This window comes from Oryctolagus cuniculus, chromosome 4 (genome assembly GCF_964237555.1).
Source record: "Oryctolagus cuniculus chromosome 4, mOryCun1.1, whole genome shotgun sequence".
NCBI lineage: Eukaryota > Metazoa > Chordata > Mammalia > Lagomorpha > Leporidae > Oryctolagus > Oryctolagus cuniculus.
Genome location: NC_091435.1, coordinates 21,027,818 through 21,051,478, shown reverse-complemented (window position 1 = coordinate 21,051,478; position 23,661 = coordinate 21,027,818).

The window sequence follows — 23,661 nt, the reverse complement described above, 5'->3', positions numbered from 1 at the left end:
GTGGCAAGGATTGATAGGTACAGCAATGCGGAAGCCGGAAGGGAGCTCAGCCATCTCCTTATTAGGAGTTGTTTGTTTCTCGCCAGTCCTTCCGGGAGAAAGGAGCCGGCGCCATCTTTAGGGCGCCGTGCAATGGCTCCCCACATACAAGGATGTGCATTAACATTTTATGCCCTACAATCCAGAGAACATTGTGTTTATTCAGCAGATTGATTAGCTATAGCTGCAGTCTTGGACAAAAGCCCTTGTGGCAATAACAGATGACAGAGGAATCACAGGTAGCTAGAAACTGTGCTTTATCACAGGGAAGAGTTTATGAGCTTCTAATTAGAAAGTCAGGCAACAGAGTAGCAAAGTGTCATGGTTATAAGTGATTTTTGTGGGACTAGAAAGAGTTGGAGACAATTTCATGATTCTGAGATGCTAATCTAGGAAAACAAGAAAGAAATACAAAATAAAGAGTAAGTCAGATTTCAGGACTGAGAAGAGGAGACAGAGAAGGAATATGAGTGAAGACTAGCACATAATGAGTCTAAAGTTCTGCCTCACAGCAAGATAGAAATCTTGGAGACATTGAGAAAATAGGAAAACCCAGCACGATGGTATCTTTTCGCGTTTCTGGTAGGACTGTTCTCAGTACTCTGAATATTTTTCTCTTCTGAACTTTGTAGCTTCACTCATTGATAATCTTCTCTATAAACCTCGTCTCTGTCTTCTCATCCTCAGGCAATAAAAGGAAAGTACAAAAATACATCCATACTTTCAGCATGGGAACTGACTGCCGAACTAAATTAATACATCTAGCTTTTAGGCTTTCATTTTTCCATTGGAAAAAAAAAACACATTTCTAAAATATGCAATAGATTTGAATGCTTATTCATAGCTATGCATTTATCCTGCAATGCTTAAACTAAAAAGGAAAGATACAAAGAAGAAAATAATAAGGATCTAGGATATTAAGTATCCTGTTGAAACAAAAGAAAATTTAGCCTTTTTTTCTAAGTAATGGGGACATGCTTATGTCATAAATGAACAAGTAGCCTGGAGAGCATTGTCATTTTGGACGGAAAAGTGATGTGGATGGCTTTATTCTTCCATAGTAACATAAGAGGAGATCATTAAAAAGAAAGATTGGATTCTGTGAAACACACACAAAAAATTACTCTCCTAACACATTTTGTTCAAATGTAATCTACTCTCTCTCTCTCTCTGAAGACTACGTGAAATTAAACAGTGGTTCTTTGGGGAGAAGAAGGATTTCACTGCTTAGGCAGAGCCCTTAAAGGCTCCCCCAAGATTTGCCCAGGGAGTATGAGGAAGGAGCCTCCGTCAGACCAGGTCTATGAAACCAAACCTAAAGTGGCAAGTGGAATCTGAGCAAATGAATGATTCATTGTAAAAAGAATCTCTGAAAAGGAAACTCCCAGAGTCTTGAAAGAGAAAAGTTATCCTGTTTAAATAGCTTTTAATTAATTGAGTATCTGGGATATTTGACCTCCGGTGGGAGATCACATTGCCTTAGTGGTTTTTGACTAGGGTGGAGGAGTCAGGTAAATTCTGTGGGGATGTTTTTCATTCACTGAGAAGAAACATTCATAGAGGAACAGAAACTGGTGTTATACTCTTTAAGTGGAGTTGAAGATATTCAAAATTATACATTTGATGTTCTGTGAAGTGTGGCTTGACAAAGCTTCAGGCATATTAACTTTACATCTGCAATGGTATTTTGAGCAGAGAAAAAAGAGACAAAATAGGACCAGTCATCTTGCCCCATTAGATATTATTAGCCCCTAAACCTGACTAACTCACTGTCAAGCTCTATTGGGAGAAGAACAAAATCTTCCTGCTTTAAAAAGGAAAACCACAGAGGCTGACAGATGGGATAAACAAGTTGTATGAGACAAGTAGAAATGATTGCATTGTTTCTAGTAAACAGAACACTGGTGAATTTGTGCCAAAAAAAAACTAAAAAGATAATTTTCTTCCATCTTTATTTCAATCAGTAACTATCTCATCAGCTGAAAGTCCCAGAGCTGTTGTGGCAAACATCAGTAATATGTACACCTTTGGCTCCTCCTCTGGAATACACAAATATTTTGAAACTGTTGAAATCTTTACTTAATGTATGCTAAACTGATCTTCTGTATAAAAGAGAAATGAAAATGAATCTTGATGTGAATGGAAGGGGAGAGGGAGTGGGAAAGGGGAGGGTTGCGGGTAGGAGGGATGTTATGGGGGGGAAGCCATTGTAATCCATATTCTGTACTTTGGAAATTTATATTCATTAAATAAAAGTTAAAAAAAAAGAAAATGAACTTTTCCCATGTTGCAAACTATGAAAGAAAAATGGGAAAAATGTTTCTAATCTGAATGAATCTGAGTATCAATTTTTTTTTCTTTAAAATTTTATTTGTTTACTTGAAAGTCAGAGCATCCGGGACCCGAACCAGCACCCATATGGAATGCCAGCACCTTAGATGGTGGCTTTACCAGCTATGCCACAGAGCCGGCCCCTCTGCATATCCTTTGAGAGCTTTGTCTTGTGAAAGTTAACATTTCATTTGTATTGATGATGTCTATGAGAATGAAAATTATGCATGACTGCTGCTGTTATACAATAATAGTAACGTTCCTTTCCTTTGGATGTGATGCTTTTCAATATGAAATGAATTTAAAATACGATTTTAAAATACTATTTTAAAATTCATAGTTTATGAATTTATTATTCTTACTTTATCCTTTATTGAGAAATTCTATCAGTGTGCAGCATATATTTTTGTCTTTAGGAATTAATGTGTTTTGAAATGCTACCATCAGGCTTAGAAGATTTTCTGAACATATTGAAAGCGGGGCTGGCACGGTGGTATAGCGGGCAAAGCTGAAAGCATTGACATCAGTAAAGTGTAAAAAGAAATTGAACTCGGCCGGCGCCGCGGCTCACTAGGCTAATCCTCCGCCTAGCGGCGCCGGCACACCGGGTTCTAGTCCCGGTCGGGGCGCCGGATTCTGTCCCGGTTGCCCCTCTTCCAGGCCAGCTCTCTGCTGTGGCCAGGGAGTGCAATGGAGGATGGCCCAGGTGCTTGGGCCCTGCACCCCATGGGAGACCAGGAAAAGCACCTGGCTCCTGGCTCCTGCCATCGGATCAGCGCGGTGCGCCGGCCGCAGCGCGCTGGCCGCGGCGGCCATTGGAGGGTGAACCAACGGCAAAGGAAGACCTTTCTCTCTGTCTCTCTCTCTCACTGTCCACTCTGCCTGCCAAAAAAAAAAAAAAAAAAAAAAAAAAAAAAAAAAAAAGAAATTGAACTCAAAATTTCATAAAGAAAAATGTATTTCTAACATTATATACTAGCCTAGACTTTAGGTACAAGTTATGAAAAACAGAAACCCTCGGCTTAGAGTTGAAGTTTCAAGACTATAGAATAAAAAATCATAAAAAATAGCCCTCAGTTATAATAAATGTCTGGCTCTAAAAATCAATTTACTTGGACAAGAAGCTTTAACATGTTGAGTTAAAAAAAACTGTATCAAAATATTTATTTGATGCCTACTTTATATAATTTTCTAGGTGTATGCTTTACAATTTTAAAAACTAACGTTTTGGGGCAGGCCAGCACTGTGGTGTACTGGGCTAAGCCTCTGCCCAGCACCAACATCCCATATGGGCACCAGTTCACGTCCCAGCAGCTCCTCTCCCTGAACCAGCTTGGGAGACTAGGAAGAAACTCCTGATTCCTGGCTTCAGAAAGGCCCATCTCTGGTCATTGTGGCCATTTGGGGAGCGAACCAGCAGATGGAAGACCTTTCTCTCCATTTTTGCCTCTCTCTGCCAGTTACTCTACCTTTCAAATAATAAATAAATCATTAAAAAAAAAAAGAGTTGATTCCTTCATCTCCAAAGGACTATCATCCTATTCCTGTGAGGAAACAGGGTGGTGTTTTTATATGATGTCCTCTCTTCCTGTCTTTGCAATTACTCAAGTCATGCGAAGTTGATTGATACTGTTCATCATTCCACCAACACTGCTCTTGATGAAATTCTGTGTTCTTCCTCCGGTTTATTTCAATGAGACCATTGATTTCACCTTTCTTGCTCTCCAGCAGCACAAGATTCCACTATATATAAATAAGTTTCATTCTATAAGAACATAGCCTCTCGCTTTGCTACTACTATTCACTTTTTAACATCACCTCCAAAGAATTGTATGACTTGACTTCCACCGCAGCTTCAGGCTGTTTGAATACAGCACCTTCCTTGCTCAACATCATCCGAACTTGCTTCTTTCTGTTTCAGTAATTCACCAAGCTCTTTCCCAACATACATTATTTTGTACATACTCTTATGTTTCCTGGAATAGCCTAATTCATGTGCATGTGGCTAATTCTTCATCATTCTGAAAGACAACCTTAAATGACATGAATGGGAGATTTTCTCTGAATCCCAATTCAAAATTAGTTTCCTGGGTCCAGCGCTCTGGTATAGTGGGTAAAGCTGCCTCCTGCAGTGTTGGCATCCCATATGGGTGCTAGTTCAAGTCCTGGCTGCTCCATTTTGTATATAGCTCTCTGCCATGGCCTGGAAAGGCAGTAGAAGATGGTCCAAGTGCTTGGGCTCTTACAACTGCATAGGAAACCTGGAAAAAAACCCTGACTCCTGGCTTTGAGTTGGCCCAGCTCCAGCCATTGAGACCATTTGGAGAATGAACCAATGAATGGAAGACCTCTTTTTTCTCTCTCCCTGCCTCTGCTTCTCTGTTACTCTGTCTTTCAAATAAATAAATACATCTTAAAAAAAAAGACTTTAAAAAATTTAGTTTCCTTCCCTTTATTACATCTCCTGACAGATTTTCTTGATGGTGCAGGAAAATGGAGTTTTAGTCAGATTTGTAGGCCCAGAATCTATCCTATCATTTATGGAAACTCATGAAATGTTTATTGTATTAAGTATAAATTGTCCCTGCTTCCAAGGAACATTGAGCCTAATAACAGATATAAATGGTAAAAGATGGAATTGAAATTCGTTACACTAAATGTTCTATTAGGAAGTAGAACTGATCCACACATAGAGTAAAATCCAAAGCAAAATATAAAGGTTGAATATGAATCAACCAAGCAAGAGTGATAGGTAGAAATATGTTTCAATTACATGCACAAGGGATAATTGGGAGTCTTCTCCGCGATATCGAGCCTGGTGAACATTGCTGCTTGTGTGTGATACAGGCCATCGCTGAAAGCGTTCCCCATTGAATGGTGCCATCAACAAGTCTCGTTCTCATGGGAAAATAAGAACTATAACTGCATATTCTTATACTTGCTGCTTTATCTCACTGACTATGAAAAAATTATACAGTGTTTTACAGAGTGCTTAAAAGCCACTTGTCTACAGCAGAGGTGAGAACCCTTTTTTCTACCAAAGTCCCTTTGTATGTTTATAATATCAATTATGGCCCACACAAAATTATCAATTTAAAAATTGACCTGCTACAAATTTATTGAATTTCAAGTCCAGACCAAATGGTTTCATGGCCTGTGGACCAGGTGTTCCCTGTAAAGAAAAAGGTGCAGAAATATAGAGGATATCAAATATGAATTCACAGCAAAAATAAATAATTTATTTGCAGAAGTAGATCAACTCCAGGAGTACACACAGACTGAACATGTGACAGAAGGCCCAGACATCAGCAGGGTAGGCTTTTTACATCTTAGGTAGGCTAGGGGTCTGAGGGAGAGGTGGGGGACAAGACAGAGATGAGTTTCTCCATATAGGCTTGGAACCAAGCTTTGGAAACTGGAAAAGAATTCATGGGGTGGGGTGCTGAACAACACAGGGTGTGAGACTGAATAGGTCTTCTTGAAAGAATTCAGGGATTAGGGGTAAATTCTGGAACTTCAAAGGATGCAGAAGTAAAGGCTAAATTCTAGGCAAAGAGCTCCAATGGCTGAGGCTTATGTCCTTGTTTCATCATTCTTCAGTCCTGATATACAATCTTGTGTTTTTTTTTAAGGTTAAGAAAAACTTCTCTCTCCTTCCACAGATAATTCTTCAGAGAGCAATTATCTATGTGTAATTAACTCAATGCTTCCCATCTCTTTACCCAATAACTAATTAATTTCTGTCATTTGAACACTTATTATACATATACATGGGACAAGAAATGCAGTAAAAGTAGGAACCTAAACACATGAAATAATCAATTAAGTTCATTTTTAGTTTTCATGCACTCAGTGCCCAGCTATTTCATATTGGAGCATAAGAAAGAAGCCAAATTCCTCCATCTGATCTGATCTCAGAAATTCACTCTAAATCACAACCATAAAGCACTTTAACCATCTCATTTTCAAACCTCCACCAACTTGAAAATTTATGCTATTTGTCAAGAGAAGGTATTAAGAAACGTGTGGGGACTGGCACTGTGGTGTAGCAGCGCTCCACATGGACCCTAGATAAGGTATGGATGAATATAGGGTTTGCATTTGAACTAGCTGAGAAGGAATGCAGGAGATAAGGTGTGGGCTGGTGTGTGGAAGGTTTTTTTTTAGAAAAAAAGCTAAAATGGCTATGAGGCTTATGTCCTTGTTCCATGACTAGGCTCGTGTTCCAGCCCCAGTTCTGATTCCAACTTCCTTCTAATGTGTGCCTGGAAGTCACCATCTGCTGGGTTATTGTCACCTATGTGGGGATCCAGAATGCCGTCAATATGGCCCAGTCATGGCTTTCATGGGCTTTGGAAAATAAACCCGTGAATGGAAAGTATCTTTTTACCCCCTCTACCTCTCTGCTTGCAAGTAATAGATAGATAAACAAATATTTATTTATTTAAAATGTAAATAAATTTGAAAAATAAATGTAATGAATTAAAACTCCAGTCAAAAGACATAGAGTTATCCAATGTGTCAAAAGAGGTAATATCCAAATATATGGTGTCTACATGGATTTTCTTCAAATTTAAGGATTCAGCTAAGTTAAAAATACGGAAAAATACCTCGCACAAGTGGTCATCAAAGACAGCAGAACTGGCCATACTCAGTATAAGTAAAAGGGGGGCAGATAGCTATCCCTTCACATGGGGCATCAAATGTAAGGAAAGGGGGACAGAAACAGAAAGGATCCAGGGTACAAAGTCACAGCCAGACCAAATTTATTCAAAGAAAATAAATCTGCAGAGGTCGACCAGCATGCACACAGACCGAACACAAGGCAGAGAGCCCAGAATCCAGGGGCTGGGTTTTTTTTTTTTTTTTTTTTTTTTTTTTTTTTTTTTTTTTTTATATCTTATGTGGGATGGGGTCGGGGTAGAGGGTAGTAAGCAGAAATGAGCTTCTCCAAACACTTTTTCAAGTGTTTTCAAGGGCTTTCAAACCTGGAGAAGAATGAAGGGGGGGTGGGGTTGGAGTGGGAAACAATAAAGGATATGAGGCTGAATTTGTCTCTTGAAAGAAGGCAGGGGTAACAAGAACCCAAACTGCTGAGGTTTATGCTCTTGTTCCATCAGTCCTGACTCTGAATATAGATAAGGAGATGGAGTACCAGTTCTTTCTGGCTAATATCTGCTGGTACAGGGGCATAGATGTGTTGCAAGATCTCTGCTTGGGACTGGAGTGAATGAAGAAGCAGCAGTCTTGTTTTGCTCCTGTGTGATAGCTTGGGATATAGTATAGTATATATAGCATATATATAGAGAGAGAGATAGTATATATATATATATATATATATATAAATATCTATATATAGAGACATAGTATAGCTATGTCTTTCTAGATAAGATCAAACATGTAGACAATCTTATCCAAATTGTCTATAAAGTAATTAGTAAGATTTGTTTTTTTTAATTTCCCTTAGTTTGGTTTGAAAAAGGGGTGGAGGGGAGATGTGCTTGTTTATTGTGCCCTGGCAAAATAAATCTAGCTGTAAAATCATGTTTTAAGCTCTCATTTAGGCTATGGTATTTTTTCTTTCATATAAGGTCAGGTTATTATTAGAGAAAATGTTAGCCATCCCATTTATAAGGTCTGAAGGTTAAACGGAACATCCTGATGGAGAGTCCTACAGAATAGAATGAGTTTCCCATCTTGAAGATAATAGAAGAGATATGAGGGGCAAGTTAGGCCTCCCAGATTGCTTACTCTTAGTAACTGAATGTCAAGTGAAAATTTAGTAAACAATTTTAGCTGTCAAATAATAACTAACAAAAACATTTACCAAAAAGTCCAATGCCTTCTATAAATTTTAAGAGTATATTTATTTGGAAATAATTCTTGAAAATCTCACACAAATATAAACCAATTAAAATGTAGCTCTTAATAAATTTATCCACGTAGCTGACAACAAAACAACAAGATCATTAGATTTTTGTAAGTTTGGACATTTCTATCAGTAGCACTTTAGATTATCATAACTTATAATTTAGCACCATTTCACATCTTGACAGTACCTATAATATAATCCAAATAGCTTAATTAGTCGGTGTCTCTGCAAGATGAGAGATACACCCTTTGACATTTCCAGGGACTCAGCTGGAATTATCAAAGTCCAAAGAAATTGGAGCTTTGATTTTTTGAATGCCTATCAAAGATGCCAACAGGGCTTAAAATATCTGGTAGAAACAGGATCTCTTCATTCCATGACAAAATATAGACCAGATTTGACCATTGTAATAAATTGATAGTATATATTTATATTTAAGTATATATTTAAACAAATCATAAACAATCAAAACTAAAGGAGAGACAGAGAATACAAAGATTATCTCAATAGGATACAAAATTGATGTCTCTTTGGTCTGTCACTAAAATGAGAAATGGAAACCTTAAGTATGAGTTAGTATGTGGAATCATTTCATAACTTGGGACAATTTTAAGAGTCAGAAATAGGGAAGAGAAGAGAGCTTACTGGTGCTGGTTAGGAAATTGACAGAGTAACCAAATAAACAACACTATTCAAAGGAGATGCTGTAATATTTTAAAATTACAGATTAAGACTATTTGCAAATATTTGATTTCCTTGATTGACATTTTGAAGTGACCCTTTATAAATCTCCAAATTAAGACAAAGTTTTCTAAATAAAAGAGCATATCAAATTTCAAGAAGTTAAATTATTTTTCATATATAGTTGACAAAAACATATTTGTTAACAAACCAAAATAGCTTTTTACATAGAACACAAACCAGAGGTTGCAAAATAAGGTGCTAAGAATGCGTAAATTTACATTTAAAAACATTTATCTCATTTACTTTTGCCCTTTTTACATCTAGTGATTACATCTAGATGATTTAAGATGATGATATTATACCATACCTTTATATAGATTAAGATTAAACTTAAATTTATATGGAATTCTACTCCTTTTTATAAAACTCTAGCAAGAAATCAGTGACATAAGCCAGAGACTGCAAAATCCATTTCAGGGAGCTGACAAGAGCTGATTATCCATTGCTATTTTGGTTGGATCTGTTAAACCAACTCACAAAAAATGTTTGGCAAGTTACAAAGCAAAAATTTTTTAGGCAATGATTTTTAAACCCATTGTCCCATTACAGCTAAACCAAATTAACTAAAGACATCTTTTTAGATTTTAAAATTGAATTTGAGTCTAGTTCCTTACCCAAAAAATACCTTAGGCCAATGATGCCTAGGTAACAGTCAGTTACTTGGGACTATCTATGAAACTTGCATATGTTCGGGCAGCTGCAAGACAAATCCTAAGGATGACTGTGGGCCAGGGACTATGATGCCACTGATGAGTTACCCACTGGAGATTTTTCACCATTATGTTTAATGGGGTGAGGCATCCATCAGAGCAGATGGGTGCCTGTCTGGTTGGAGAGAGTGATTCCTAGAGAGGAGAACCTGAAGAGTAACAGAATGAAGGGCAGTTATGGAGAAAGAGATACACCTAGAAGTAGTAATTAACCCAGTAATTTTGTTGACTTGAAGGGCTAGTAGTCTTGATCATTGTTCCACATAGGTTGAGGGAGATATCTCCTAGGGTAATGTTGCCTTGGGAGGGGGTGTTTCATTCCCTGTGTGAAATGTTGCTGGGTAGGGGGCTTCATGAATGCGGAGTTCCCAGAATTCCTCCAAGGACTTTACAATGGACTTGATGGCTTTCTCTGTGCAGGGTGGGAGAGACGCCAAGGTGACTAGGTTACAGCCTTTGTCTCCATGAAACATTAGGAAGGAGATTTTGGCTGCCACTAGACAAGACAGGGGAAAAGAAGAAGGCTAGGCATGGGGCATTTTTTGGAGCGAAGTTTCTCAGGACTTACCACTGTTCTTGAGTTTTCTTTGCTAGTTCTGCCAAATACATTAACTAGATATTTCTGGAACAGAGATTTTGTTTGCATGGGAGAGAGAATTTAGATGTGAGACAGAGTAGCAGTGCAAGATGCTGCTCCATTATGTTAGGTTTTAGGATTTTAGAGTTCATAGGAGGAGAGAGGTGACTAGTTAGAGAAGACTTTATTTTAGGGAGGACAGAGTAGGGGGTGGTAAGGGAGTAGGGGCTGAGTGCACCTAGACAAGTCAGGGTGGGGTGGTGGTATGGGTGTTGGAAATATTACTGGAGAAGCAAAGGTCCTTGTCTTCACTCGAGAAAGAATTCAGGCATGAAACAGACAGCAGGGGAAAGCAACATAGCAAGGTTTATTATGCTCTCTTTTATTTCGGAAAACAAAAGCATGCACAAAGTGATACAAGAACCTCTCTCTACCATGTCATTGGTTGCAAGGACAAGATCAAGACAGTCAGTTTCTTGTTAACCATGCATATCTTCTTATTTCAAAAATTCAAATTCTTTGAAATACTCATGAAATCAGACCACAAAACAGTTAACTATAATTGCAAAATAGAATATGTGATGTGGCAAAATGTACAAGCAGTTGATTCTCAAGAAATGGGAGCCCCAAGGTTGAGTTAGGTCAGTGTCCTCCTTGGCAAAGACCTTTGGCAAGACATCTTGTAAGACCCACAATGTATTCAATGTTTTTGCAATGAACTTGTTCGGCCAAAGAATGGAAGCGATTTCTTTTTGCTGTTGCTGAGTACTGTGACTGCATATGGTGGCATTCATAGTCTATGCAGCTTGTGAGCAAGTATATGTGATTGTGTGCTATGTCCAGTGTCTGTGCTATACCATAAAGAAATGCTGCTATTCATTTTTGTCCCTTTCCAGACAAAGCTATCATAAATGTAAGGAAAAAATGTTTCTGATTAATGGCTCAAAGGCAATTGTGACTATAAGTAAATAAAATGATGTACCGTATTAACAGGCTGAAGGATAAAATCATATAAATATTTCAATAAATTGAGAAAAAGTATTTGATAAAATGCAATATTCTTTCACGACTAAAAATAGCTCATAAAAAATCAGGTACACAAGGAACGTACTTCATTTTAATAAAGGTCAGATATATGAGGGCTGGTTCTGCAGCATAGTAGGCTAAGCCTCTGCCTGTTGCATTGACATCCTATATGGGCACCAGTTTGTGTCCTAGCTGCTCCTCTTCCCATCCAACTCTCTTCTACGGTCTGGGAAAGCAGTAGAAGATGGCCCAAGTATTTGGGCCCTTGCACCTGCATGGGAAAACCCATAGAAGCTCATGGTTCCTGGCTTCAGACAGGCCCAGATCCACCCATTGTGGCCATTTGGGGGGTGAACCAACGGAAGGAAGACCTTTCTCTCTGTCTCTTTCTCTCACTGTCTACCTCTATCTGTCAAATAAAAAAAGCTTACAACTTGAGACAGGTGTTCAAACAGCGGTTAATTTGGCACTTAGGTTAACCACATCCCTTATCAGAGCGCCTCGTTCAAGTCCTGTCTGCTCTACATTAGTTTCCTGCAAATGTGTACCCTGGAAAGGTATAGGTGATGGCTGAAGTACTTGGATCCCTGCTGACCATGTGAGAGACCCAGATTGAGTACCAGACCCTGGCTTCAGGCTCACCCAGCACTAGCTGTTTTGGATATTTGGAGAATGAACTAGCAGAACGTTCTCTCCCTCTCTATTTCTCTCTCTCTCTCTCTGTATGTGTGTGACTGTACCTCCCTTTCAAATGAAACATAAAAATTAAGAAAAAAATTCAAATAAATTAAAGGTGTCCCTGTAAGGTTAGGAACATGCTGGTTCATTCTCCAAATGCCCACATAGCTAAGAGTCCAGAATTCAATCTAGGTCTACCATTTGGCTGCCAGATACAGACAGAGTTGTGTCATCACCTGCTACCTCCCTGAGTGTGCATTGCTATAAGACTAAATTGGAAACAGAGCCAGGTCTCAAACGTAGACACTCTGATTTGAGATGAAACTTTCTTTTAACCAAAGGAGAGAGGGAGAGACAGATTCTTTAGGGGCTGGTTCACTCCACAATAGATACAATGTCTGGAGCTGGGCTGATCTAAATCCAGGAGCCAGGAGCATCCTCCAGGTCTCCCATAGGAATGTGCAGTGGCCCAAGCACCTGGACTATCCTCCACTGTCTGCCCAGGCATAAGAGCAGGGAACTAGATTGGAAGCAAGTCAGTGGGGACCCAAACCAGCGCAGACATGGAATACGAACATCACCATAGCACTGGCCACAGCCATCTGCTATGAGATAACTATCTTAGGCAGCATCTTAAAAACTGCACCAAAAGTCCACCCCTAACTTTCTTTTTAGCAAATTTTTAAAAAATAATGAAACTTTTAAAATAGCAATTTGTATAGTTTATTCAAGCATATAAGATTATAAAAATGAGAGCATTGATTACTTGTGCTTCTGGGGTCCATTCCAAAAGGTATTTGCCTATGCCAATGTCTTGCAAAAATGTCCTCCATGGGGGCTTCCATAGCCTTGGAAACTCATGACTGGTGCATAGGGAGATTACTGATGCCATAAACAGGAGTGTCAATTTGTAAAGTCAACAACAGGAGTCACTGTGCACTTACTCCTCATGTAGGATCTCTGTCCTTAATGTGCTGTACATTGAGACTTAATGCTATAACGAGTACTCAAACAGTATATTTCACTTTGTGTTTCTATGGGGGTGCAAACTGTTGAAATCTTTACTTAATGTATACTAAACTGATCTTCTGTTAAAAAAAAAAAGAAGAAGAAATTATCAATTCCCAACTTGACTCTCACTGGGATTAAACATGACAATAGGTCTGATCTGATTTCATCATCATTTAAAAAAATCATCTATTATTTTTCACTTTATGTTTCTGTGTGGGAGCAAACTGTTGAAATCTTTACTTAATGTATGCTAAACTGATCTTCTGTATATAAAGAGAATTGAAAATGAATCCTCATGTGAATGGAAGGGGAGAGGGAATGGGAAAGGGGAGGGTTACGGGTTGGAGGGACGTTATGGGGGGGAAGCCATTGTAATCCATAAGCCGTACTTTGGAAATTTATATTCATTAAATAAAAGTTAAAAAAAAATGTCCTCCATGTTCTCCTCTAGTAATTTGATGATGTTAGCTCTTAGATATAGATCCTTGATATATCTTGTGTTGATTCTTGTATACGGTATAAAGTAAGGGCCTTGTTTCATACTTCTGCAGGCAGAGATAGTTTCCCAACGCTATTTGTTGGAGAGAGTATTGTTTCTCCAGGGACTTATTTTAGCCTCTTTGTCAAAGATTCATTGGTTGTAAATGCATGGATTGATTTCTGCAGTTTCTATTAGGTTCCATTGGTCTCCATGTCTATTTTTATGTCATTGTTAGGCTGTTTTGATTATAAATGTCCTATAGTATGTCTTGAAATCTGATATTATGATCCCTTTGGCTTTGTTTTTGTTATATAAGCTTATTTAACTATTCAGGGTCTCGTGTGTTTCCATATGATTTTAGCATATTTTTTTTGGAATTGAGAAGAATGTCACTAGTATTTTGATCGGAATTGCATTGAATTTGGATATTGCTTTCAGTGGTATGGACATTCTGGTGATATTACCTCTTCCAATCCATGAACATGTAAAATTTTTCCATTTCTTTTGTGTGTCTTCTATTTCTTTCTCTAATGTTTTCTGATTTTCATAATAGAGATCTTTTAACTCCTTGGTTAAATCTTTTCCAAGATATTTAAATTTTTGTAGTTCTTGTGATTGTAACTGATTTTACAAGTTCTTTCTAGGCAATGACATTTTTATGTATACAAAAGTTATTGATTTTTGTGTGTTGATTTCATATCTTGAAACTTTAGCAAATTCTCTTATGAGTTCCAATAGTCTCTTGGATGAGTCTTTTGGTTCCTCTATAAATAGAATAACATCATCTGCATACAGGGATAATTTGACCTCCTCCTTTTCATCTTGTATAACTTTGATTTCTTTTTCTTCTCTAATGGCTCTGGATAAAACTTCCGAAATATATTGGATAGCAATGGTGAAAGTGGGCATCCTTTTTTGAATCTGGATTTTAGTGGAAATTCTTCTAACTTATCTCCATCCAATATGATGCTGGTTGTGCATTTGTCATGTGTTGCCTCGATTTTGTTGAGAAATATTCCTGCAATATTCAATCTGCTTAATGTTTTTATCATGAAATGATATTAAATTTTATCCAATTCTTTCTCCTTATCTATTCATCAAAGAAGGAGGTACCTTTCTCTGAAGGGAGGAGAGAACTGCCACTTTGACTGTGACACTGTCGGAATAAGATCGAAGTCGGCGAACTCAAAAGGCTTCCATATCCTTGGTAACTCATGACAAGAGTCTACGGTGATTACTGACACCATACACAGATAATATTTTTTATTCTTCAAATGATTAATGTGATGTATCACATTTATTGATTTGTGGATGTGGAACTATCCCTGTATATTGGGGATAAATCCCACTTGTCTGAGTGAATGACCTTTCTGATATATTGTTGGATTTTATTAGCTATCATTTTGGTGAGAATTTTTGCATCTGTGTTCATCAGTGATATTGGTCCATAGTTCTCTTTCTTCTGTATATTTCAATAAGAAGTAAATAAGTATTTTAGAAATAGGTTGTCTTCAAAATGAGGCAAACTTGATATTCAATATTTTATGGATATTCTACAATAAAGAAAAATACTACACATCCTTATATGTGGTGCTAAAATTTAAAGAAAAAAAAAAACAGAAAAGAAAGAAAGAAAAAAGAAATGCCTGTGTTTATCAGTATTGTTACAAATATAGTTTTATAAAACTTTCTCTTAAAACTTTGTCAAAAATGGTTAAGAATGTTATACCACTATATTTTTAATGATTTGTGATTACTTTAAACTTTGCAGTATATGTGTGAAATCCTCATTTTTCCATTCAATTATTTTTTTTGGCTGTTGTCTATATTCCCATTAAACTAGGTTCTTTTTGCTTTTTACTTCTTAAACTTATTATTTGCTGAAGTATTAATATTTTACTATAATGTAAATTCAAGACATTTTACCTCAAAAATTTTTTAAATGACAGAAAGAAACAAGGAAAGAGGGAGGATACAGGGGGAGGGAGTGAGGGAGGAAGAGAATATCATTATGTTCTTAGAAATATATCTATAAGTCACACTGAATCTGTAAAAAAAACTAAAAAAAGCTAAAATAAGAATCATGTAAAAAAGAAAGAAAAATTTAGACAGATCCTAACTGTGTTTGTAGACTCCCAGAAGGCTTTAGCTCCATGTGACCCTAGAGGTCACCTTAGTTGCCTCTTCACAGTTGTAATAGGATTACCCAGAGCATTTACCATCACAATTAATTTAATGTAAGCCCTGTCTTTAAGTTTAATTTAGCCCAATTTTACAAGTTGTCAAATTGGAGATCAAAAGCATTAAGTAATTTGTCTCAGGACACATAAGTTCAATGTGGCCCGAGTCGTGATTGGAACACAGGTCTGTTTTGTAGGAAACCTCACCTCAGAGCCCTGCAGTGGCCTTCACATTTCTCACAGGTATTCCTGTAAGAGGCCTCTCTGGCATTCTTCATGACACTGAATTTTTTTCTTGCAAAGATGGCCCCTGTGGACCATCAGTTCTGCAATGTTTCTACAGCCTATGGTGAGATCCCGGTTTTTCACAAGCATAGAGATAGTATGCCTTTTAAATTATCCTGTGTGGCAACTTAGCTGATGTTGAGGAACGGTTATGAGTTCATATTTTATTATTTTTCTACACTCTCACAGTCACATATGATTTTTCAAAAACACTGTGGGCTTTTACTCTTGACACAATGCAAATTTTCATCACCTATATCCAATAGATAAGATGTTTAGAAATGAAATAGTGTCTGCATTTTGGAAAAGCAATTTTTAAATGAAATTTAACCTACATATAACCCTTTCTCCATGATCTACATAGTCTTTCACATTTGTAAAATCATGTTTGCTGTTACACCTGAATTCAGAGACACCAATTCAAAAAGGAAATATAATTCAAGAGGTACAAAGAGAAAACTCACTTATGTAAGGTTCAAGGGAAATTATTGAGGCTATTTCTATTATCTCATTGGATTTTATTTAACTATATTGATCAAAAAGAATTAATATACTCTTGAAAAAGCAATTTAAAATCATTGTTCTAATGAGTTTTGATTAATTTACAAAATATTTTCTAAAGCTAATTTCCTCTGACACAGCTTGATTTAAGTTTCAGTTTTACTTTACAAGAAATACCAAACTTCTAAATTCCAATGGAGAGCATCATGAGTATTCTTTTGTTGAACACAGATTGAATGTGTTTTTATTTGTATGTATATTAATATCATTTTCTGAAAAATTATAGGCTAACAAATTATAAATAATTTATGAAAAACTACTTTAGTGAATAAAGCACTAACCAATGGAGTATTCAAAATATTGTAATTTATTCCAACATATCAACTGACAGAATTTTTTTTTAATTTATTACCAATTTTACTAAATGCTTCTGGGAAAATTAGCTGAAAAGGGGTAAAACCACAAAAAAAAAGCAAGACCGTTGCTGAAGTTGTGCAGTAGCATGTTAAGCTGCTGCTTGCCAGTCTGGAACCCTAATCACTCAGTTTCCAATCCAGTTTCATGCTGGTGTACTGGGAAGTCAGCAGATCATAACTTCAGTCTTTTGGCCCCTGCCATCCACATAGGTGACCTGGATGGTGTTCCTGGCTCCTGACTTAGGCCTGTTCCAGGCCTGGCTGTTGTGGCCATTTGCCGAGTGAACTGGCAAATAGAGGATCTTTTTCTCACTTCCTGCCTCGCCCTGTCACCCTGATGCTATGCCTTTCAAAGAAAGAAAGCAAGACAGAGAGAGAAGAGGGAGAATGGGTGGGAGGTAAGGAGAGAAGGATAAGAAGAAACCTTTTTTCAAAAGGGCAAAATTGTAAAACAACATTTGGAGATTACAAATAACATGATTCAGGTTTATTCATTTCATTTAAATTGGTAATCCTCCAGTTTGGAAAGTATAAATGTAGAGAAATAGCTGGGTGACATTAAATTGCCAAAAAGCTACGTAGATATATCTCTTGGGAAATTACATCATATTATCTATGGGAATGCTTGGCTGCTAATTGGAGTTGCTGCATAATTCTGCAATAAAACATTACGATTTAATAGAAGCCTGAATATGGAACTGAAGTAGTATATTCTGTCCCCAGTTGAACTTTCACTCATAATGTAATATTTAAATGTTCTTTTATCATCGCTTGGGCTCTTTTCTTTAATTCCTACCACAGCAATGAATTAGCTCTTTCCTTTCTAGTCCTTTGAGTGAAATGACAATCTTCTTCTGTGTAATAATTCATTCATTTAAAGACTTTTTTTTAATTAAGTGCCAGGCCTTCTTTTGGCACTGATGACAGCATTAAACATGAAAGATCCTGTGTTGTATATAGAGGCAAATAATGGATGAGTTTTCCTTTAAAGAACAAGATGATTGTAGAGTGGGCAATGGATTCAATACCACCTGAGATGCCTGCTACCCTTAACAAAATGCCTGAATTCAAGTCACAGCTCTACTTATGATTGTAGTTTCCTGTGAAAGTGCACCTGAAAAACAGGACTGATGGCACAAGATATCCAATTTCCTGCAAGTGTATTTGGGAAAGCAGCAGATAATTGTTTAAGTGTTTTGGTCCCTTCAACCCACATTGGAGATCAGGGTAGATTGACTGGCTCCTTGCTTCAACTGTTTTGTGTACTTGGGGAGTAAATCAGCAGGTAAAGATCTCTTTCTGTCTCTTTTGCTCTGTCTTTCTGCCTCTCAGGAAAATAAAATTAAATAGATAAAAGCTTTTAGGAAAAGGAAAAGAAAATAAATAATAAAGTTATATTAAAACAAAGAAGTGGGGGTGATTTTGAATTCAGGGCTAGATAGCGTTTTCCTGGAAAGGCTACTTTTAATCTGAGATATTAATTTTATAAAGGACCAAAAACTGTTGTCTATGCAGAGAAGTCAGTGTAAAAACCTAAGGAGGTATGTGGAGTTGAGATTTTTAATAAAGAGGATTTTTAATAAAAGTTACAGATTCAACAACTTCAAACCAGGGCCTCATTCATGTGAGAAAGTGGGAGGCATAGGAGGTTAGGGAGAAACTGATATCTGTACACTGATTATCTCAAAGCCACTCTATTACTCCTCTGATCCATATTGGACTACATTGTGTAACTTTGCTTGTAATATCTATGGTCCTTGGAAACTTCTAAAATATGAGCTTAAATGTTTCTTGCCCCTGCCAAGCCTGACCCTTGAAAATTCCCACCGAATTTATTCTGGTTTTGCTTTAAATATGTTTAATTTTTAAAAAACTGTATTAATAAAAATAAAATAGAGTTTTATGTATTTCATAGGTAAAATTCTAAGACTATCAAACTTCCTTTCCTCCCTCAATCCCCCTTCAAGTCTGATCCTTCCTTCTTTTTTTTCTTTAATAATTACACTAGTTCATAATCACAGACTTAATGCAACACTAGAAACCATTATGCCTAGTGAAATAGCCACTCTCAAAAAAAAAAAACAAATATCTTATGTTTTCTCTGATTTATGGTAGTTAATATAGAATGCAAAAATATGTAAGAATGAAATGGACATCTTACAATTTGATTATGGTTTTTTGATCTTATCTATGCTGTGGGAAGTGTGGTCTTTCTACTTTTTACTTGCTGAACAATAGGGTTAGTGGACTATTTTAATAATCCTTTTAAAATCTTTGGAATAGTTTTGACTTACAGAGTAGCTGCAAATGTTTTACCAATATTTTCAATGAGGCTTTTCCCAGTTTTTCCAATTGTTAACATTTTATGTTACTATGACAGACTTGTCACAACTAATGGGTCAACATCTGTACATTGCAAATAAATAAAACAATTAGTTTGAATTTTACTACTTTTTTCCCTGATATTATTTTCATTATCCAGGATCTAATATTTATGCAGTTGTCATGTCTTACTAGCCTCATCACATATATTACAGTTTATTTTCTTATTTCTGATGACTGACACTTTGAAAAGTACTGGTCAATATTTTATAGAATATTTCTCAACTTAATTTGTGTAATTACTTGATATTACATGGTTAGACATGTATATACATCATCATATATACAGAGCATATACTAATGACTTATTATTGAAAATGTTAACTTTGATGGCTTGAAAAAGAGGTTAGTCCATTTTTTTTTTCTACTGAAACATTATTCACCATACCAGAAATTCCTTCCACATCCTATTTTTTCTAAACAAGAAGGCAGAGGTCACTTAAGCTCTACCTCCTAGAAAGAATCTATTTAAATAATTTGGAATTCTTGTACAAAGAATTCTCTTAACGGTGTATTCATTTATTCAATCACCTTACAAAAAATCAATTTAAAATGGACCAACGACCTAAATATATGACCCAATACCATCAAATTTAATGTTCTCCAGATCGATCCATGTTGTTACAAATGTCAGAATTTTCTCAAGGATAAATATTTTTCGACTGGGATTTACTCCACATTTTCTTTATCCATTTACCTTTGTTGGCAACATAGGTTAATCCCATATCCTAGCTATTGTGAATAACGCTGCAATGAGCATGGGAATGCAGAAGTTTCTTTGAGATACTGATTGTTTTGTCTGTGGGTATATACTCAGTTGTGAAATTTCTAGATCATATGATAGCTCTATATTTAATTTTTAAAATAATAGCAGACCTGATTTTTAGAGAAGTTCATATTCACACAAAAATGAATGGAAGGTGCCAAGATTCCTTCCACACTTCCTGGCCCCACATATGTCAACAGCCTTCATTGCTATCAGCATTCATTATCCTTTGAAAAAATGCAAATGCAAGATATCATAGTTACAATTAGCTATTGTTAATAAAATATTTTATTTATTTTCAAAAGAAGAAACCATATGGAAAAAACTATAATTAACAATTCAGTCACAGGATTTCTCTATTGAATTCCCTTGCAAACAGTAATTTCAAAAAATTACATATGGTTGGAAGAATGAAATAGCATCAGCAACAAACTTAACTAAATGACTAATTCTCAATTTTACCATAAATATTTCAGATCCTAAAATTATCATGAATAATAAAGGAAAAATACAGATGTTTTATTTCCAAAGAGAAAAATTACTCTTGATTTCATCTGGAAAACCTGAGTCTATTAACGGTATTAAGTAGTGTGCATAAAAACTCATATGCTCTGTGTACAGAATTTAAATACTAATTTTGCTTTTATTCTGTCAAACTTAAAAAAGCACACTAGAGCCAGCCCTGTGGCATAGTGGGCTGAGCCTCTGCCTGCAGTGCCAGCATCCCACTTGGGTGCCAGTTCGATTTCCAGCTGGTGTTTTTCCCATCGAGCTCTCCGTTAATGGCCTGGGAATGCAGTAGAGGATGGCCAAGGTACTTGAATCCTTAAACACATGGGGAAACCTGAAAGAAGCTCGTGGTTCCTGGCTTTGGATTGGCCCAACTCTGGCTGTTGCAACCATTTGGGGAGTGAACCAGCACATGAAAGACCTTCCTCTCTGTCTCACACTCTCTCTGTGTGTGGTTCTACCTCTCAAATAAATAAATAAATAAAATCTTTTCAAGAAAAACACACAATGCACGTAAGTGAGTATTATTGCATATTTGCATGGATGGACCCAAATCAAAATGTTGTTTCATGTTATTTTTCATTATACTACAATAAAGAGGGCATTGCAATAAACATCAGAAAAGGGATATAAGTTCTGTCTGAAAGAATGTTTTATATGTAATGTTACAGAGTGTACACATACTACAGAGTACCAAAAAAGGTGGTTCCAGGTAAAATTGGATTAGCTAGTAATGACCCACCTAATATAAAAATATCAAAGCATAACTTATCTCAGGATATGAACTGGGACTTTTCAAAGGATGAAATATGAATGGTCAACAGAAACAAAAGATGATCAGGACCATTAGTTATAAGGGAAATGCAAATAAAAGTCACAATGAGGTTTCTTTTTTTATTTAATAAATCTAAATTTACAAAGTGCAACTTTTGCAGTGTTGTGGCTTCCCCCCGCAACCTCCCTCCCACCCGCAGCCATCCCATCTCCCACTCCCTCTCCCAACCCACTCTTCATCAAGTTTCATTTTCAATTATCTTTACATACAGAAGATCAACTTAGTATATACTAAGCAAAGATTTCAACAGACTGCACCCACACAACCCCACAAGATATAGAGTACTGTTCGATTAGTAGTGTTATAGTTAACTCTCATAGTAAAACACATTAAGGACAGAGATCCTACGTGGGGAGCTTGTGCACAGTGAATCCCATTGTAGATTTAACAATTGATACTCTTATTTATGAGGTCAATAATCACCCGAGGCTCTTGCCGTGAGTGGTTGAGGCTATGGAAGCCCCTTGAGTTCACTTACTCTGAACTTGTTTAGTCAAGGCCATATCATAGTAGAGGTTCCTTCCTCCCTTCAGAGAAAGGTGCCTCCTTCTTTGATGGCCCATTCTTCCTGCTGGGATCTTATTCACCGAGATCTTTCATTCAGGTTGTTTTTGCCACAGTGTCTTGGCTTCCCATGCCTGTGAGACTCTCATGGGCCTTTTAGCCAGATTCGAATGCCCCAAGGTTTGATTCTGAGGCTGGAGTGCTGTTTAGGGCGTTTGCCATTCTATGAGTCTGAGCGTTGATTTTGTATCCTGCTACTTTACCAAACTCTTTTATGAGTTCCAATAGTCTCTTCTAGGAATTTATTGGATCCCTATATATAGGATCATGTCATCTGCAGATAGGGATAGTTTAACTTCATCCTTTCCCATTTGTATCACTTTAATTTCTTTTTCTTGCCTGATGGCTCTGGCTAAAACTTCTAGGACTATATTGAATAGCAATGGTGACGCAGGCACCACGGCTCAGTAGGCTAATCCTCCACCTGCAGCACCAGCACTCCAGGTTCTAGTCCCAGTCGGGGTGCTGGATTCTGTCCCGGTTGCCCCTCTTCTAGGCCAGCTCTCTGCTGTGGCCTGGGAGTGCAGTGGAGGATGGCCCAAGTCCTTGGCCCCTGCACCCGCATGGGAGACCAGGAGAAACACCTGGCTCTTGGCTTCAGACCAGCGTGGTGTGCTGGCAGCAGTGCGCCAGCCACAGCAGCCATTGTGGGGTGGACCAACGGCAAAGGAAGACCTTTCTCTCTGTCTCTCTCTCTCACTGTCCATTCTGCCTGTCCAAAAAAAAAAAAAAAAAAAAAAGCAATGGTGAGAGTGGGCATCCCTGTCTGGTGCTAGTTTTCAATGGAAATGCCTCCAACTTTTCCCCATTCAATATGATGCTGGCCATTGGTTTATCATAAATTGTGTTGAGGAATGTTCCTTCTAACCCCAATTTGCTTAGAGTTTTCATTATGAAAGGGTGTTGTATTTTGTCAAATGTTTTCTCTGCATCTGTTGAGATAATAATATGATTTTTGTTTCTCAATTTGTTAATGTGATGTATCATATTGATTGACTTTCAAATATTGAAGCATCCCTGCACACCAGGGATAAATCCCACTTGATCCGGGTGAATGATCTTTCTGATGTGCAGTTGCATTCGGTTTGCCAGAATTTTGTTAGTATTTTTGTATCTATGTTCATCAGGGAGATAAGTCTGTAGTTTTCTTTCTCTGTTGTCTTTTCTGGACTTAGGAATTAAGGTGATACAGGCTTCATAGAAAGAATTTTGGAGGATTCCTTCCCTTTCAATTGTTTTGAATAATTTGAGAAGAACTGGAGTTAGTTCTTCTTTAAATGTCTGATAGAATTCAGTGGTGAAGCCATCCGATCCTGGGATCTTCTTTTTCAGTAGTGCATTTATTACTGATTCAATTTCTTTCATGGTTATGTCTGTTTAGACTTTCTGTATCTTCACGGCTCAGTTTAGAAAGGTTCTATGTGTCCAGGAATCTATCCATTTCTTCCAGGTTCCCCAATTTGTTAGCATACATCTCTTTGTAATGGTTTCTGATGATTCTTTTTATTTCTGTTGTGTCTGTTGTTACTTTTCATTTACTATCTTTGATTTTACGGATTTGGGTCTTCTCTCTCCCTTTTTTGGTTAGTTGGGCCAATGGTGTGTCTATTTTGTTTATTTTTTCAAAGAACCAGTGCTTGGTTTTGTTGATCTTTTGTATTTTTTTGGTTTCAATTCTGTTTATTTCTTCTCTAATCTATAGTATTTCCTTCTGCTGGGTTTGGGCTTGATTTGCTGCTGTTTTTCTAAATCC